The sequence below is a fragment of the Haliaeetus leucocephalus genome, unplaced genomic scaffold, assembly GCF_000737465.1.
Source record: "Haliaeetus leucocephalus isolate CR32 unplaced genomic scaffold, Haliaeetus_leucocephalus-4.0 Scaffold340, whole genome shotgun sequence".
Lineage (NCBI taxonomy): Eukaryota > Metazoa > Chordata > Aves > Accipitriformes > Accipitridae > Haliaeetus > Haliaeetus leucocephalus.
The window spans coordinates 10,194,619-10,213,588 of record NW_010972776.1 but is presented as its reverse complement, the minus strand read 5'-3'; the positions used below and the strand labels follow the sequence as shown (position 1 = coordinate 10,213,588).

General features: G+C 43.6%; 1 protein-coding gene across 1 annotated transcript in view; it reads left to right on the top strand.

Annotated features, from left to right (window-relative positions):
* LOC104834850 (protein FAM162B-like) overlaps positions 1–18,970 on the top strand; it is a 104,702-nt gene that overhangs the window by 69,383 nt on the left and 16,349 nt on the right. The window contains exons 6-7 of the transcript XR_774666.1: positions 12,708–12,871; positions 13,215–13,750. The gene's annotated coding sequence lies outside the window, so the exon portion shown is untranslated. The remainder of the gene's footprint in view (positions 1–12,707; positions 12,872–13,214; positions 13,751–18,970) is intronic.

Below are 18,970 nucleotides of genomic sequence, written 5' to 3'. Positions count from 1 at the left end.
TCATTTTATTGATAAGACACATTTTTATTTCCAGATTGCTTACTCTTGGGAACCATCCAGATTTCATAGTGCGAAGGACTGTGTAAAATGTAATGATTCAGCATTCCCAGTGTGGCCGTCTGTGGATTTTGTTAACCTTGCAAGCTACATTTAAGATGCAAGACAGGGCTTGAAAAGCACCATCATATATCCGATGCTCTTCTGAAAGAGTTCTCCAATTTACATTTCCTTCTTGTCCTCTTTAAAATCAAAACACATCCTTCACCTCTTTCTTGGTTAAATCCTAGGATTTTCCCAGAGGGGAGATTTCCAGCATGTAAGAGAGTTCAGCAATTCAGACAGCGGATGGGCTGATACTTAACTGACTCGTCTTCCAAAAATTTCTGTACAGGTTGGTAAGTTTTTCCCTGTGGCTAATGGGTCTCAGATCAGACAGATGGCACTTCAGGCCAGAAGCTGGAGCTCACGCTCACACACAGAAAGTGCAGCACAGCTACGTGCTGTCACTGCTTCTTTACCAGCCTTGTGAGTGCTGGCTCCAGGCACGCACAGGCATTTCTTGGAGACTCTAGCATGAGCAAAACAACCTTACTGACAATTTAATGCCTTTTTGCACTGGAAAGATATATTCTTTTTGCCTCAACTGAATGAGAGGCTTAAAATCCCAAGAAAGGCAATAAGTGATTCTAGATCAATAGGGAGAAATATACAGTAAATGCTTTAGTATGTTATGCAATAGAAAGAGCCCTCATGCCTTATAAATACAGGTGCTTAGCTTATCATGTGCATGCAGTCAGTCCTCCAGTATCCACAAGCTGCTCAAAGGGCACACAGCTGAGCAGGTCTGAAGCCACTGAAGCTGCCTTTGTATTTGTTTCTCCCACTTGGTGAGATATCTTGGACTGAGAATGACTCTGAGAAGAGCCATTGTCATTGCCCTGGACCTGGGTATACTGGGGGATGCAGGACAGAGCAACCTGTGCTGGCTCTGCACGGATCTGGCTTATGTTTCAAACTAGTAGCAGCAATTCTCATTACTCTAGGTAACACAGAAATCCCTCTTACACTGCTGATGACGCACAGGTTGCCTGGATATAGGGAGCAGCAACAAAGGTAGGTGGCTGTAGAGTGACGGTTGGAGCATCTTTTTGTGAGGGATCTGCAGAAATATCTGCAGAGCTGAGAGGGTTGAGCTATCTGCAGAGTTATTCTCCTAACCAAGCTAGCTGTGCCTTCGGGGCTTGCAGGTTTTCCTTGCTGTATAGACAAGTAGTCCTGTAGTCCAGTGAAATTCAGCTGATGGAAACCCATACTGTCATACTTCATTAGAGGATGGCCAGGGATATGCATGGGGAGACAAAGCTCGGCTGATTGCAAATGTCTCATTTTCGTCAGAAATCAGAACACATAGGCTGACTGCAAGCAGCTCTGAGTATATGTGCAATGAGAATGGTGGCCTGCAAAGTCAAACAAGAGCAGGATGCTGAGAGCTGCTAAGACATAGAGCCTTTCCTCATCAGCAGCCCAGCCTGAATTTGTGGATTTCCATGGTTTTTCTTTTCAGTATTCAGTCATCATCTCCTCTTTTGAGGTTATTATGGTAGTGGCTGCTCAGCTCCCTTTCCCCAGCATATGCGAGTTCATCCCAGGGTAGCACCAAGCCAAGAACTTGTACAAACTTGCAAGGCTGCTGGCACTGGGTTGTCAGAGGCCCTCTGCAAGACCACAGGCCATGTTTCCTCTGGAAAAAGTACTACCAGTGCCTTGAATTTGATGTGAGATATTGTATTTCTGGACATCACAGAGGCATAGGAATTGGATGCTTAGTTGAGTGGCAAGCACAAGTTGCGAATTACCACACTTCCCAAGTATTATTCCCCTGTCCTTGTCTACAAGCCAAGGAGGAACTGATCCAAACACATTTCTCCCTTTGCTCGCCTGAGGCACCCATTCCTCCTTCAAAAGAGTTTTTTCAAATTTCTTTTGAGAAACAATACCTCCAAATAAGGTAGTAGAGAATATATAATGAAATACGGGAAGATTTATGTGGAATCCGTCATAGTCACGTTCCCAGTTCACCTCCTTGCCTCAGATTCCCTTTGGTCCCCCTCCATCCTCCCACCAGCCTCCCTGTTTGTTCTTTTTCCTTTTGACTGCCCACTTTCACATTCATTTTGGCTTTCCTTCAGTCTTTTAATGCTGTATCTATTCCTTGGATTTACTATAGTTTGACATTCTGTTTCATGAGTCACCGCTGGGGATAGAGTTTGAAGTAGATCAAATCACACAAACTAGTTCTTACAGCTCCCTAAAACTAATTTGAATTCATGTTTTTTTTTCCCCCGATAAACCTTTGTGGATTCTTTCCTCCACACACTCCCCCCAAAAGGTGATGAAGTAAATACATGTATTTATTGCACATGGTGATGACTATATGTTAGGGATGGAGGGAACGCACAAATTCCTTCTTTTTCCCTTTGCACAGGTACTAAACTAATATACCACAGAAAGTCTGAGTCATGTCTCCTTCCTCAGAAGGTTTCTTTAATCCTTTTTTTTCCCCAATTAATTTAACTTTATGACCCACAGTGAGGAAATTCCGTGGTAGCAAACTGAGTATGCATCCCCATTTACACTTTTCCTGGTGAAATGCTGCATGACAGCAACACTGAATGCCCAGCACTTCTCTGGCCAAAAATTACTTTCCCCCACCTTTTCTTCCATCATGCTTTATTGAACTTGTTTTCTCTAATACAGTAGGAATAATGCTGGTGCTTAGAGGAATGCATGCTCACCAAACAACAACTAAATTCTCCATACAACTCCACTTCGCTTTGGTGTTTAATCACCTTCAGAAATTGTTCCTAAGCTTGTATATGCTACTAAGAACATTAGTCTTTAAATAACTTTGTGCTATGGTGGTGCGAGATGATTAGGTTGGCAAGGATTTCTGTTGTGGTGTCATCATAATTTTCATTAGTACAGTGAATTATGACAGCTTGTTCTCTGCTCAAATTGATGTGATTACTACTCTGAAATTCTGGCACATTTCACTAACACCTGACATCTGGAAGAGAAAGGTGGGAGGCAAAGCAAGCTCTCAGAGTTGCTGTGTGACGCACACTGATGGTCTCCTCATTTGTTCCATCAGCCGCTGCAGCCAAAGGTAATGGCCTTTGTTGGTCAGCAGAGCTAATGCAATTCTTGCAATGATAAAACAAATAGCTTTTGTGGTAGTGATGGAAAATACCATGAAACAATGTGTTGTGCTGAATAGGCAGCAACTGGAATTAGCAGCACATCCCTATTTAAACTAAGGTAACATGTCAGAAGCAGGTGGATGAGTTGGAGAATTATTTTAAAAAGAACAGAAAGCATGCATCAAGTGTACAAGTGTACATCAAATTGAAGGCCCATATCAGAACAGAAATTATTGTTAGAGCTTGTTAAATGGAAGACTGTTCTACCAGCAAAACTGTAAAGGGATTAATTTCTAGCTCATCTCACAAAGGATAAACTCTAACCCTTGCATGATTGTGGTCCCTGGCAGGCTGGTACTGCACAGGTGACATTGCTTCTGCGGGAGCTGTGCAGATACAGAGCCTGGTGCAGCACACCTCTGCTTTGTGCCCAGCTGCAAAGGGGGAGACAGATGTACCTGCTCTTCTCTGGTATGGGTACAGCTCAGCTGGGTGCTGTGACCTGAATGGGAATAGCTACCACCTCCTCCTTGTTCTCCCTTTAGGGGAGGCCAGTGACACTGTCAGATCATTTTCACACTGTAGCTGCTTGCAGGAGCCCCTCAGCGTGGGATGGCAGCAAGGGCTGCCCCGTGAGGCCAGGGACGCCCACGCTGGCCTGGCCACAGTCCTGCCCGTGACACTCGACAGGCTGCAGTTCTCCAGTGTACATCCAACGCTGCTGATAAAAAATGATGCTGCCAGCCTGCCTTGCTTCGTACCTGGCATTTAACAATGGTAGCAAAAGGAGCCACGGAGAATAAGGCAAGTTCGCAGCGGAAGTGAATTTTCTTTACATTACGAGATAAATTCCTTTTCTGCAGCGTTAAGCCTCTCACCACCAGATCAAAATGCAGACCATTGGCAATGTTTTTCTGTGCAGACATATATATTCCAGCACTCATCACTGGTGATGAATCTTTTTACAGTGATCTTGTTCCCTGCGGAGTCAGCAAGCCCCACGCGCTGCCAGTGCTATGAGTGTCCAACAAGAAAATCTGATTTGCACTTCCACCATTAAGCTTCTATTTCCAGCCCTGAAAATTATGCTAGGTGACACTAGGCAGCCAGGCTCCATAAAACAGTGTAGACAAGACTGTCAGATCGCTGCCTTGGCAGAATAATCTGCTCTGACACTGAGGAAACCACTGTACGGGTAAAACCGAGCCCTGACCTAGCCGGGGATGTGCATGAGTGTGAAACACCAGCGCTGGCACCACAAGACCTGGGGACCCCTGAGTGTGCCACACATGAGACACCACTGCCTGGGGACTTGGCCAGCACCGTGCATCTCCAAGCAAAGCCAAAGCGCATTCACGCGACCTTTGTGCATGAGCTGCAACAATATGAAGCAAACCGCCCAAATGGTGTGGTCTCCCTTGCAGAAGGTATCTTAGGCTGCTGGTAGCAACCGTGTCTGTGTCAGGCTGCGGTGCAGACACCGGGGAGGCTGCAAAGGGCCTTGGCAGTGCATCCAGCTCTTAGCAAAGTTTATGGGCTCTTAGCAAAAAACACATGCAACTTTCACAGCTCTACATCTAAGTTTACTTACAACAGAGTGAGGTCTTGTGGCTGCCATTATGAGAGATATTTTCTGTACAGATATGTATTAAACTTTTAAGAAAGTAACCAAAACCCATTAATCACTAGCATATTTCTTACTACTGTACAGGCCAAGGATTACTTCAATACTTATTTTAATGGATTGCTCAGCTATGAATGATTTTAAGGTTAAAGGTCTTGCAAGTCTCTTTTTATAAGCTTTCTGAAATCTAATCCATCACTAATTTCCATATGTCTTGCACAGCACTAGGCTAATGTAATGCATCACCACATAAATCCCTCTCTGATAAAATTATCCCGGGTATTACAGAAATTCAAAGCGTTGTTCTTAACTACGTGTGCCTTTTTCAGATGTCTCACTAGTTGAGACATAAGCCTAGTGTGTTCAAGATTTTTTTTCCTTAATGATAGCTGGAATAGGAAGTTTTAAGATGACACCTGGCAGCTTAGATTTTCCATGTCAGCAAATATCACAGACAGAACTGGCTTTTTTAATGAAGGCTCTTAATAGAGAACGAGTAACTGCCTACTCTTGTGTCCCCTGACTCAATTTTTGGTCCCAGTTCCAGTGTTTTTCATCCCACAAGCCAACCCACTTCCTCTAACACCAAGTGAAACACTGATGTGGCTCCTTTGCTCTTTCATCATTGATTTCCCCGAAGAATTTATTCTCTGCTACCCAGGTTGTACAACCACGAGTCTAAGCATCAACAGTACTTTGCTTCTGATAGTTGCCTTGTTGGTTATCCAGCCATGATCTCCCGCAGAGGAGACAGGGAATGGTGTTATCCAGCTAATTCTGGTACACACAACTGTACACTCAGCTAAGACCAGACAGCTTTTTGCCTTCTCTGCCATTGAGTTATTAAGAAATTTCCTATAAATGGTGGGAGAAGACCAACATGAGAAGCCAGGCCAGATCTACCACGGTATACGTTACGGGGAAAGTTTGTGTCCAGATGCAGAGTCTAAGAGAAGCAGGCAAAAAAATTGATTTTTCCAAGAAGTATAAGGAAAGCTTGAAAATACAAGCCTGTTAGCACCTCACAAAGTCAATACAACACCTGAAAAAGTATAGAAGAGAAGATAAACAAACTGGAAAGGAAACCTTGTTGGTACATTGGCAAAAAATATGGTAATGGAAAAAAGCCTCATATGTGAAGTCATATGCAATGATTGTGGCAAGAGAAATCATGACACCAAAGCCTGCAGACAAGAAAAAATATACAACACGTGAAGTGAGCAGTGTTTCAGACAAGGAGACTGGGCAAGTATCTGACATTACCCCAGCAAAACAGCAAAAATAAATTGTGTACATTAAGCTATCTTCAGATGCAAGAACCAGCCCCACGCAGCCCACCCAGGAAGCAGCATGCTGAGGAGGAACCGTGGGAGGTTACCTGCAGAGAATTTGAGTAACTTACCCAGGAATAAGTAAGTTCAATAGTCTGTAATGCAGCTGTATCACATCTGTTCTGTGCCAAAGCTGATTGTAAAGCAAAGCTGAGGCAGCAGTTCAGAATTAAAGGCAGCTGCAGAAAGCAAAGGCAGACAGGAATTTACAGAGAAACCAAAGGCCTCAGAAACCATCTTTTAAGAGATTTGTTGTTTTAACCTAACACACCTGTCACCTTAAAGTCCTTGAATACCATCACCAGTACAGCTGCACTATACATGAAAGGAATACAGAATTCACCTTGGGCTGGATAAGTATCAGCTATTCAAGGCTGCTCAGTGGTTCTTGGTGCTAAGGTGTTTCAGGTATTTCTGAAATTACGAGGTGCCCAGGCAGCTGGGCTCTTGCCCTCACCAGCAGTGAAGGGGGTTACTTTCTGAAAACAAGCTTTGGCAGGACTTGCAATAGGGACAACTCTTCCCACAGGGTTATTTAATGCAAGTCCCACAACAAATCTTAAAACTGCAAGCTACCAGCCAGGTTTCCCAAGCCAATATATTTCCAATAAGAAGTGCTTGTTTTATTTACAGGTTACCGCTAAAGAGAAGATTTGCATCACATTATTAAACTAATATTGCTGAGAATGATGTGACCAGAATAGCTATTCATGCCTCATTGACGTAAATGATCTATGCCGAGCCCACCTCCATCCCTCCCCCTGTACTGCCTCATCTGTGCTGACATTTCTTTGTGAATGTTTAGGGTAATGTCTGCTCTCATCTCTTGTTCAAAATCAAACACAAACACACTACAGTGCACGATGGGCAATCGCTGTTCAACACAGAGCACACCAACATGCAATGAATGCTGGCAATGAATGGATACAGCACCGGTTTACTTGTAAAAAAGTAATACTTGCAAGGCTGCTTTGGGGTGTGGGTTGTGTAATTCTCACCAATAAGCCTTTACAACTTTACCTGGAAGTGAATGCAAATATTGGAGCCTTGTTACAACCTTTCCTTATTTAAGTACAGGAATGTTTGATGGGGCAGGAGTTAAGTGGTGATGGTGTCATCAGATGTGAAGGGCGCCTGGTTGGCTCAGCCTCTGCTGGGAGATTCACCATCCCAGAACATGAGTGCAAGCAATGGCTGAGCCTTTCAGAGAGCTTCCCTTGGTCCCAGGGTCTGCTCGGGAGTGTGTCTTTCCCTGGAGGGCAGCTCTGCTGCTGGTGACAGCAGAGCTCATTCCTCCACTAATGCGCTGACCTTGCGTGACAGAGTTGGTAGCAAAAGACATTTCAAGACACTCCTGAATGGGGACACCAGGTCCTTTGTTCGTTTATCGAAACGACACCTCGCTGCCTGCAGGGCCATGTATTATGCCCCTGTTAAACCTTCTCAAACAATATATATAAAGCAAATTCTGTGCAGCTATGTTTGTGTGTTCTCCTCATTGCGACCTCTTGGACATATTTCTGGCCTATGACTGGGCTTCAAAACCACAGTAATCTGTCCCCACTGCCTGCAGGGTTTGTGCTGCAGAGCTACTGGAAGATGCACATGATGTAGGAGGGATGGGGGCACTGGGGTTAATAATAGCACCTGCCTTTGCCACGCAGCCTTTTAGCAGAGTACTGACTATGCAAGAGCAATCTCTATCTTGCTTCCACGCACCCTGGGTGAGGTATTGGAAACAACTCAGCCTGCAAAATAAGGACAAGCTTGAGGCAATGGGGCTGTCATACTCAAAGGACACTGTGTCCTGACACATCCTCCCTCCCTCCGCCTGTTCTACCTGAACCCTTCCACGGGACTGTGATATCCCCTGGGCTGAGCCTGGCTCAGCTCCTTCCTTGGCCCTGGGGACTCTGCCAGGGCTGTGTGGAAATGAGATTGCCCCAGGGTGTTGCTAAGAGCAGCAAGAAGGATGCTGAATGCCCTCCCACTCCCGTCTGCAGGTCACATCTGCTTTGTCCTCATCCTCCGTCTTCCAGCATCAACATGGCACTGGGGTGAGTCTACAGCTCACCTTCACAAGGATGCATGCCAGTGAAAAGGGGTGGGTTCTGCCAGCTTTCCTTGCACATTTTTGGCACTACAAGGAAATACCAACATTTAGGCAAAATACTATAAACATGTGTGTCCCCCCACCTCCATTTTCTTACCATAGCTCAAAGTCAGTTGGGAGCCCCACTCCTTCCTCCTGGCTTGCTTTTCACTCCCTGTGAGTGGAAATTGGGGTGTCACAGGGCCATTTGTGATGGAGGGAACTCCCGCTCTCCATCTCTCTGTGCTTCCTTGATTCATGTGTGGCAGTGACTCTTGCTTGGAGAGTGCTCCCTGCAGTTGAAAGGCTCTCCCCATTTATAAACCCCTGGAAACACCACTGTGAGTAGGTTTGCCCGTCTTACACAAGTTACACCAGCCCATTGCAAGATTTAGAGAGTTTTCATCACCTCTGGCAGTGTCAGAGCAACACCACAGCAGCCTCAGTTGCAGGCAAAGTGACCCAGGTCCTGCCCTTGGGCCATGCTGGGACGCAGACAGGAGCTGTGGAGGTGACAGCCACACTGAGACTGGGGACATCCTTGTGTGCCTCTATTACCACAGGCCCCGGCTGTAACATTACTGTCTGTTCAGAAAATCCTCTAAATAAAATCCTGTGTATTGTTCACAATTTTTACATTCAGGGACTCTCCTGGGAAACTTCCCATTATGCCTGTGGAAGAAAAGAAATACTGTAAGTGCTCCTAAGATTATTAACAATATAAAAATTTCAGTTGTGCAAACCTATGAATATTCACTCACATGAAGTTGAGCTTTCGTTACATTCAGCTCCTGATTAAGGTGTTGGACAAAGCAGACGTTCTCCAGGATACTTTGTATGTATATTCAGGGGCTAAATAATAACCTGCATCATTGCTGTAGTTGCAAATATTCATTTCAATGCATATGGGAAATTGCATTCTTTGAAACATAAAAACAAAAGTTATGGGGATTTTGTGGTTATATAGTCAAAATATGCTTGTAGAAATAGCTGGAAATTATTCTGGTGTTTGGTCTCAGTTTGTCTCCCTTTTAAGGGGAAATAGTGAAGGAAGTGCAGGCCAGTTTGAACCTGCAGAGGATCTAACAAGATGTTGGTGCTCAACAGTAGAGTTTACAAAACAGTATGTTCTGCTTAGCTTTAAAAAAATGCTCATTGCAAGCGGTGATATAGTGAACCTGCCAAACAAGAAGGAGACTACTTTACCCGAACAGTGATCAGACATGAGAACAGGCAACGTCCTCGGCTTCAGCATGATTTATTCACAGCACAATCTGCAAATCCTCTGTGCTGCTTTGCTGGCATAAAGAGCCACCAAGTGATGAAGAGCTTCGGGAAAGAAAGAGCGAGGCATGCTGAGCCTTTCGGGGCCTCCCCCCGTTGCTCACCAGTCCCTGGGCAGCAGCAAAGCTGGGCACCACAGACTCCTGGCTCTGCTCCAGCTCAGCCTTTGTGGCACCCTGCGCCATACAGCAACTGAGAGCTGGTGCCAAAGCAAATGCATTAGCGCAGTCTGCTGGCAGCTTGTTCTCTCTATTATAACTGAGAAGTTTGAAAAATATCCCTGTTTTTGTTCACCAGAATGTTGGCAACAAAGCAGGGAATCTAGGGGAGCATCACATGGGGAATAATGACAAGCTAAATGTTATTTTCATTACAGCTGCATTAGCGTGATTAGAGAAGGTGGTCACAGTGCAAGAGGAATTTTCTGTCCTCTCTCCATTCTCCATTACTGGAGACATTAATCCAAAACTAAACCCACCCCTCCTTCCCAAAATCTTAGTCACATCTTTCATTCTCCTTCTCTGCTGCAGTCTGCAAGCCTTCAGCTTACTGGCATGCTTCAGATGATTTTTTAAAACACCATCAGATAGTAGCCATGGATAGTTAATAGCCATGGATGTATCTTCTGTGCATAGGCCTCCCAGCACAGGGACCGCCTTCCTCACCACACACCACATAAATCCAGAAATCTTCACCTGTAAGACACTCCCATGATATTGTCAAGACAGAGCAGCTTCTGAGCACTGTTCTGTGCAGTCATGCACCATGCTTCACAACCCTAAAACATCTGGAAACTTGGCAGAGGTTCTCCCCCTTTCAGAAAAGGGAGAAAGAAATCCTCTAACTCTGAAGGACAGAAAGACAAGGAGTGGGCAAGGGCAAATGGCACCCAGGGGAATAATCACCCAAACTTAGGAAGCAAGAATCTTGAAGGAAAGAGAAAACTGAGCTTGGATAATTTTCCAATTAATTAACCATTGAAATGGAGCAAATTCCACATCTGGGCCCAGCTTCCTTAAATTGCAGGTTTGAGTCACATTGACATCTTACTGCCTAAGGCCATCCCTCTCTAACCAGACTAGGAAGCCCATCCCTTAGAGAGGCAGTCGCTCAGCAGTGTTATCCCATTGCAGACATTCCCATCATGCAGGTCCAAGTTGCTCATCCAAGATTTACTACCAGCCTTTTGAACCCAACTCTGCTTTTCAAAGCCACAGCAGCCCACGTTACCTCATGCCCTGAAATCCTGGAGGTAAAACAAGCATCATCTGCCTGCACAGAGCTAACATAGCTTGGAAACACTACGCTTTTCAATCCACCGAGATGGTCTGGAAATGCTGCACTGTGGCAGTGCTGGGCGATGAGGAGCAGACCCAGAGCACCAGACTGCAACAGGACAGTTGGTTGTTGAACTGTGCAGCATGTAATTGTCTCCATGATTTCTGACAGCTCAAAAAGTTTGTGGCCAGGAGGGCCAAATCGAAAAAAAAAAAAAAAAATTTACACACTTTTAGTCTCCCTCAGTCCATATTTAGGCACCTACATACATTGCCCACTTTCCAGCTGGGACAAACAGGATTTTAGTTGCAAGGAACTGAGATCAAGCTTAGTAGGATGCCCACACATTTCAGCATCCCACACACTTAATACCCATGATTGTTACAACATAGCAACTAGTTTGTAATTAGTACAGACGTTGCCAGAGCTGCCTTTGTATTACTTATGAGTCATGCTACTAAAATATTCTTTATTCATTATCCAAGTCCTTTTCATTTCAGTGCCAGCCATTACCATGTTGCAGGCTACATAGGATTCTGTCAGGCTTGTCAAAGCCAAGTGCTTTCTGATAAGGATCTTCATATTTTATCTGATTAAGAGTTACTTTACAAAAGAATGAGATCAAAAAGGTTCATCTCTGCACAAAAGAGAAGAAAGAAAAATTTAAATGCATCTCAAAGTAAGGGATTTTCTCCTCGTTGCTTCTCCAGGCACACATCCACAGTTAGAATCACTTTCAAACTTGGCTTAAATTGTTCTGTCAGTTAATTAAATATTTGTATTTTAATGCCTTTCTAGTTAACTAACAAGGAAAAAGGCTCATGAAAAACTGAAACTGAATATGAAACTTTTTTTTTTCCATCTTTAATATAATATATGGAACAGAAAGGGGAAAATGTAGCTGAAATGTATTATGACAAGCAAATAAAAGTAATATCAGAAAAATCCTTTGGGCAGATTCTGTTCTAGGCCACTAGTATTTGCTAAGATTTTTTTTTTATTCACCGTGTTATTAAATCACTGGGTTGGAAAGTCCTTGGGTCATTTCAAACCACTGTCTCATTGATTTCTTATTCCTAAAGCATCCTTAATATAGCATTGTCATTAGAGCTGATGACAACAATCCCTCGATTTCCCTTGGCAGTAGGCTAATTGTCTAACTGTTCTTACCGTTGAAGAGTAACACTGACAGATTAATTCAGGCCCCAAGATCAGATTTGTAAATAAATGAGTAGGTTAAAAAAAAATAAAAAATCTGACATCATCAGAAAAGTTCCTATAAAAAACACAGTAGAAAATGAGTGCCTCGGCTCGCTGTTTCCCAGCTTGCACGCAGCCAGCCAGATGCAGGGACTGCAGCACAGCAGGAGAGCATCCTGCTGCAGAGCAGGGCCCTTGAGTGCTGAACTACCGCTGGTTTAAAGACTGTACATTTGGTGCTTTAGATTACGTCTATTATTTCTTGCTTCTGGAACTCAAGTTGCAGACAGAGGTGTCTTCCCTGAATCTAATATTTTATGGGAATGGCGTTTTTCTATTCAGTTAATTTCATAATCCATCATGTTCTGCATTTCTAAAATCTTTTAAAGTTTTTCTTGAATGTTGCTATTCTTTTCAGATTTAGGTGTATACATAGTTTTACCACAGAGTGGAATTCATTGCTTTATATTTTGGAAAATACGCTCTCAAATAAGCTCTTCTGCTTCTGAAGTCATAAGAGTAGCTTCAATTTATTTCTGAAGTTTCTTGAATCCCTTTTCAATGAGCATACAACCTTTGCCCTGCAAACAGATGTACTGAACAGGAAAGAGTAGAGATTTCGAACCAGTTAATGTCTTCTAACTTTATTCTTCTGCTTCTGTTTTCTACTCCTTTTTACTCCTTGTTAATTTACTTAGCATTTCTCTTTAGCCTTTGGAAACCTGCCGTATCTATGGTTCAAAGAGCAATCACTCTCCTTCCCGGATCTGCGCCAGAGCTGGAGCATCTTTTCTGAGCCATGCAAGCACTGGAGAAAGGAAAAGGCCAACCCTGGTACCTGTTGGTGCAACACTGGACCAATGTAACAAGATTACTGACACTAGTGATGCCTGAGACAGAATTATCTGTGTCAGAGGAAATCAAACTGCAGTCAAGAATAATCTTTGAACTATTCAGTTTAGCAATCTAATTATTTCCCAGTTAGAAAGGACATGGCAGAAATGCGGTACAGAATGCTGTCAAGAAGACAGAAATAAAACTTCCAAAGCACTAAGCTAGAAATAAAATTAAATTTCTCTTTTTAAGCTGAATCAAAATTTTTTTTCCCCATGTAATCTGTCTTCTTCCTTTCAATAAAATCCCTGGGTGCAGCCATTTCTGAAAGCACAAAAGCTTGGCACTGGAATGTACTTACTGCCTTTCAGGAGAAACCAAGTGCAGTGGCATCATTTCCTGCGTTACAGACCTGGAAAACACATCCACATCTCTGTGGGGAATGGCACCAGCTCCTTCTCCCAGATCAAAACCCAGCGGCAGTGGCTGGCCAAGGAGCTGAGAAGGCTGGGCTCTATGCTGCACAGAAACAGTTGGATGTGGATGACTTGCCCCCCACTGGAAGACCCCAAATTCATGTCACTCAGGTTACCAAACCCTGACGCTGCAGTGTGGACTGAGCAGGTTGAGGGTCATGTTTCTTACCTTGCTCCCATGCTGGGACCAGCCTGGACGCGGAGAGGTTCTCTTCACCACTGGGAACTTACCGCTGCATCAGTACAACGAGGCAGGACAGGACCAGAGCAACTGGGATGAACCACCAGATGGGCAGCTAAAGAAGTGCTGCTTTTACTCAACTTTTTTCTTCTCCCTTTTGCAAGTGCTTTTGACCAGTACTAAAAGCACATGTGCCTGGTTAAAGACCCAGTGGTCAGATTAGAGCATCATTTGCCTTGAGCAAAGAGAGGTAGGTAACTAAAAGTTTCAGCTGCAGGAATGATTGCAGCTGCTGTTTCCAAATCATGGCCGAAGGAATTTAAAATAATGGAAAATAATACAGAACTACTTTTGAGAGCCAGGATAAGCTTCTTTATAGCACTAACAGACACTAAATTGTAAATTTCTTCATTAACTCATCTTGCTACAGAAGAAATGGTGTTTCAGAGGGAATTCAGAAATCATTTCTTCCACATGAAAAATTTGTGCACTTAATTTGTGGCAGTAAACCACCATTCTGAATGCTGAGGAGCTCTGTGTTAGCCAGATGATGAAACAGCATCTGCCTTAACTGCTTTTTTTCCCCATTTAACTAGTAAAATATTTCCATTTCAGTGATGAGATGAAAAGCATAGTGGAGAAAATCACAGAAGAAAAGAAATGCCCGGTTTTCTAACCAGGGCTTTAGAGTGAAATAGCTGATATTGCCAGATTCAGCACAAAAGAAAATGATGGGGAATACTTTTACAAAACTTGTTACAATGAACAAATATAGTAAGAGCGTTTTGGAGGAGCATATAGCACACAAGTGGGATTTCAAAACAACATAAGGGACTTATAGTTACAGAGATACATCTCTTTCATTACCCAGACTGTTATACTTGTCTTGGATGTAAAACCAAACATTGACAATGGAAGGATTTACAGACTCCGGAGTCTGAAATCTGAGTCTGGTTTCCATAGACTTCCAGGTATTCAAAATAAGAAGATAATTGGAAACTACAGCCTCAAAATTGTGCCTAACATTGGCTCTGCGCATTGACAGCATCTACCCCATTGAAACTCCCTCCAATAACATGTGCAAGATGCAGTCTGCGTAGAAGGAGGGGCAGTGAGGTCAGTTTGAGCTCACTCAGTACACTTATGGTGCAGTACAAGAGATATTAAGGACCCTGGTCTTTTTTCTTTAAACAGTGTCCCAGATACTGGGCTTTGACCCTCCTCATTTCATGTAGGATATGCCTTTTTTTAACAAATTCTGACTAAAATATTATTAAAGACTTTTTCTAGCTGTTCCTTCCTTTTCCCCTCCCTCCAAATACTCAGTTCTCTTATATTACGCCCAACACCTTACTGTGTATAAAAATACATTACTGAATTTGAAGTGAAATCAGAAGAGTTTTAATTGCTCAGAGTCTTGGGAGGCCCCAGCCCCGTCTGCAGCAGGAATGTATTCAAGGATTCAGCCACTGGATTAATCCCATGGCTCAATAGATGGATCCAAGCTTCAGATTGGAGAGGCTTGGAATAACCGGGTCACTGAGCCCAGAAATCCTTATGATCAGTGATGTCTGGCATTGGGCTCTCCCCACAGACGTTTTACTGCAGTTCTCTTCCCTGCATTAAGTGCAGCGTTCAGTGCATAACTGCCCCACAGCTGTTGCACTGTGTGCAAGGGACCTGCAGACCAAAATAATCAGAAATAACTTAATTATTGTGCCAAGGCTTTGAGAGCTAAGAAAATGGATGACTGCAGAGCATATTTCTTTTTCTTGCAACATTTTGGCAGAGTGCTGAGCACTGAAAAGGCAGCATTCCCAACAATGATTGGAATGGGCAACTGCTATCCACTATTTATTCTTCATGGTTAACACAATATTTTGGGCTTAGTCACAGAGTGGGAAGCTCTCTTGGCATTGCAGGTGTTGTTTAGATCTTGTCCCTAGTGTATATAACACATGGAATTGGAGAGCCAGCACTTACAAATGTTCACATATTAAAGATGTAATATAGAGGAGCAGTGAATATTAATGTGAAGCAGCCCTGAATGAATCCCCTTCTCCTTTGGGGGAGTTTCCAAAGCCCTTCTCTGTCTTTCAATATTTTGTCTTGCTGGGACACGATGTCTCAGAGAGGTGCTTTGTACCGTTCTCCAGAGGAGTGAACTTTGTCCCTATAGCAAACTAGCCATAGATATCAGACAAAGTAGGCATTCAGATTTGTATCTACATTATCTGCTTTATCAGCTACAAGTATCTCAAGAAGAAATCATGGAGGGAGATTTATGTATGTCTATAACTGGCCAAAAAAGCAGAAAGCTACATTTGTCAGAACTTTTTGCTGTAAGTTGCAAAATGTTGTCAAAAACTGGTTACTGAGCATATCCATCTGATCACTATTTCTAATTTCAAAACACAGTCCTGGTTATACCCTGCACACTCTGCTTAGCAGCCATCTTGAAGCAGCCAGGATTTTCTAAGTAAGGAGAAATCAGAACATGCCAATTCATTTACCAGTGTGCTACAAGCTTTGCTGTGATCAAATTGCATCTACCCATCAGAGTTGCTTGAGTTACAGAAAGCACAAGATAGTGTCAGGGAAGAAAAGATGTCCCTAGGAAAAAGTTACAGAAGTGATCTTGTTGGAAACAGCGGAGCAGCATGGACAATGAGAGTCCTTCTGAAATGTCAGCGGGTTGAGCAGGGACTCCCAGACCAATGTTGGTACAGTTCAGCCACCTCTTGCTATTTAAATGTTATCACAACTATTCCTGCAAGTTTCTAAATTGAAAAAATAATGAGCAGTACATAGAAATTAATCATTGGCTTGTACTAGGAAAGCAGCTAGCCAAAATATAAAGGACGTTTACAGTGTCACAGAGATATTTTTGAAATAGTAATGACTAGTGGGAAGGGTTTAGATTTGTCTCTGTTCTGCAGCCAGCCTAATCAGATCAGCACCATTAATAAAGCATATTTCCCTCTAGCTGGGTTCGAGCTTGCAAATGTGTGTGCAGCTGAAGTCGGGGCAGAAAGAAGAAAACAGTTGCTCCCACTCTGCTCCTCGCAGGTTTCAGGAGAGGGATGACACTGACCTTTAGGAAATCTAGGTTCAAATCCTGACCAAGATCCACAGGTGAATGGGGTAAGCCCAGCGCTGAGCCCTGTTTCACCCACCTTTGCTAAGCTTTGCTTTGCAGACAGCAGCTGCTGCAGGGCCCTGCCCAGCCGTGCTTGTGCAGAGGAGCTCTCACCTTGGCATGGCCTTGGTGGAGAGGGGTGTCTGTGCGACCGAACCCACCGCCCTCACTGTCCCTGGGCTGGGGCAGTCCTGCTTGGGCACCCTCCAGCCATGCACACTGCCTTAAATTGCCTGCGAATGAAATGCCCAGCAGAGCTGATGGTTTTATTTTATTTTCTTTCCCTAAACCACTGCTAAGACTGCTTTTATCAAGTACCTTTTGCTAGTCTAATAAAATACCACTATCATTTATGAAGGAAAGCCAGATGCGCAGCAGATGAAGCTGTCCAGGAGAGCACTGGTGACAGCACTGCAGATGCACTTAGATGCAATCAATTTATGATAACAATGCTGAGCAAAGGAGCAGAGTGCCAATCTCCCAGGTCGAGTTTGGATGCTGCATCTTCTGACACCTTTAATCCTCCTTCTCTCTGCCACGTTTAGCTATGAATTTCGCCTGTCACCAGACTGAGGGTTATCCAGCATAGACAGCAGCCGCACCTTCTTCACCATGCACCGACGGTGAAGAGCAGGCAATGCTTCTGTGCACGTGCAGGCAGGCTTCTGCCCTGCTTCGCTCAGTGAACAGATTCATTTTTTCTTGCTGGCAGCCCCGAGACAGTTTACTCTTGCCTCCGTGTTGGACTGGATGTCAGTTTGTATGACTACAAGGACCAGCTTACTGCAGAAAAGCAGGTATCATGCTGATTTTCTTTAAGTGTTCCTAAGTGGCCTTTCATACAAAATATAAATTACCTAGCCCACTGTTTCCCTGACAAATGCCTTTTCTAGTTTTTTTATTGCACAGCTGTAAATACATCACTTGATATTGTACATGTAAAGCCTGCTTAGAGATCTTTCCACCAGTGATATTTCATCTTGCAAGAAGTGGAATATTGACAAAATATGTGGTCTTTGAGGTAAGGTGTGGTGGCCAGCTGCTCTGAACCCATCACTTAAAGGAGGAACAGTCCCACAGAAATTCAGGTGTTTCAGAATGGTCACGCTACCTTGGCTCAGTTTTTGAGAATACCCAGCTGCCCATAGTTTTTATTATTGTTTTGTGGCAGTAGTAAAATTAAAAATGACACAATAAATACTGTGCTTGTGATTTATGGCATTTAGACTCATTGTGAGTCAAATTTGAAAAAGCAACTCAACAGACCACATCATGCCTTTGGGTTTTTACCTAGTGAGGCTTTCTAACCCCAACAGGTGCCCCATGCACCCTCCCTGACAGGACCACACTCAGCATCGCTCCTCAGCAGCCAGGCAGTAGCTGACTGTGCTTCATAGTTTGTTCCCCCAAACACCTGGAAATGGGTTTGCTCACAGACAAACTTAAACACAGCACCTCCAAATTGCACCATGCTCAAAGGATGCACAACAGGTGCATGACACTTGCTGGGACCAAAACATCAGCAGGCCATTCTGGCTCCATCTCCCTGCAGATTTTGCTACAGCTCTGTCACCCAGGATTTCCAAAATACAGGGCTGTGATTTGGTCCCTTCTCATGCTTCTTCTCCTTCCACACTTGCTAGCCTGAAAGAGCCTTCTAATATGTATACATTGAACTAAACCACCAGGCACCAGCACCTTGGTAAAAACTGCAGTTGATGCCTGGAAACAGGGAATCACCAATGCCATTAAGGGGGTTTCATGTCCTTCACCATAATTTGTGAAGATGAAGTTGAGTTGCCTATTTAGATGGGTAACATTATGGGGTCACACATAGTGTATAACCCTATGGTAGCTGCCCCCGACAATGTCACATTCATGAAGTCAAAGATTATTTTGCCTTTTGTGATATCTTACACTAGTCCTAAGCATGGGAAGAAGAAGAGAAAAAAAAAAAAAAGCCTGTTTTGCACATCGCTAGCTATTAGGCTATGTCTGGTTACATCACATCAACTGACATAACGTAAACCAAAGTAAGCAGATAAAATGTGACACAAATGTCACGTTGCATCAGGTTTTAAAGGAGTTGGCAGCTTTTACACCATGGATGAAAAATACCAAGTTCAACCATCATACGTGTAGGCCTTCAGGATAAAGCAATGCTACCCACCAACTGCAATCCACATTTTCATATTCTAATGGTGCATTTCTGGCTTATGAAATGACCATTTTTAGTCTATGCTATGCTCCTATTCCTTCCCAAAAGACATACAAACATGATGAGGGCTAACCTTGACAAAGCACACATCAGCAGGGAATTCATCTACTGAA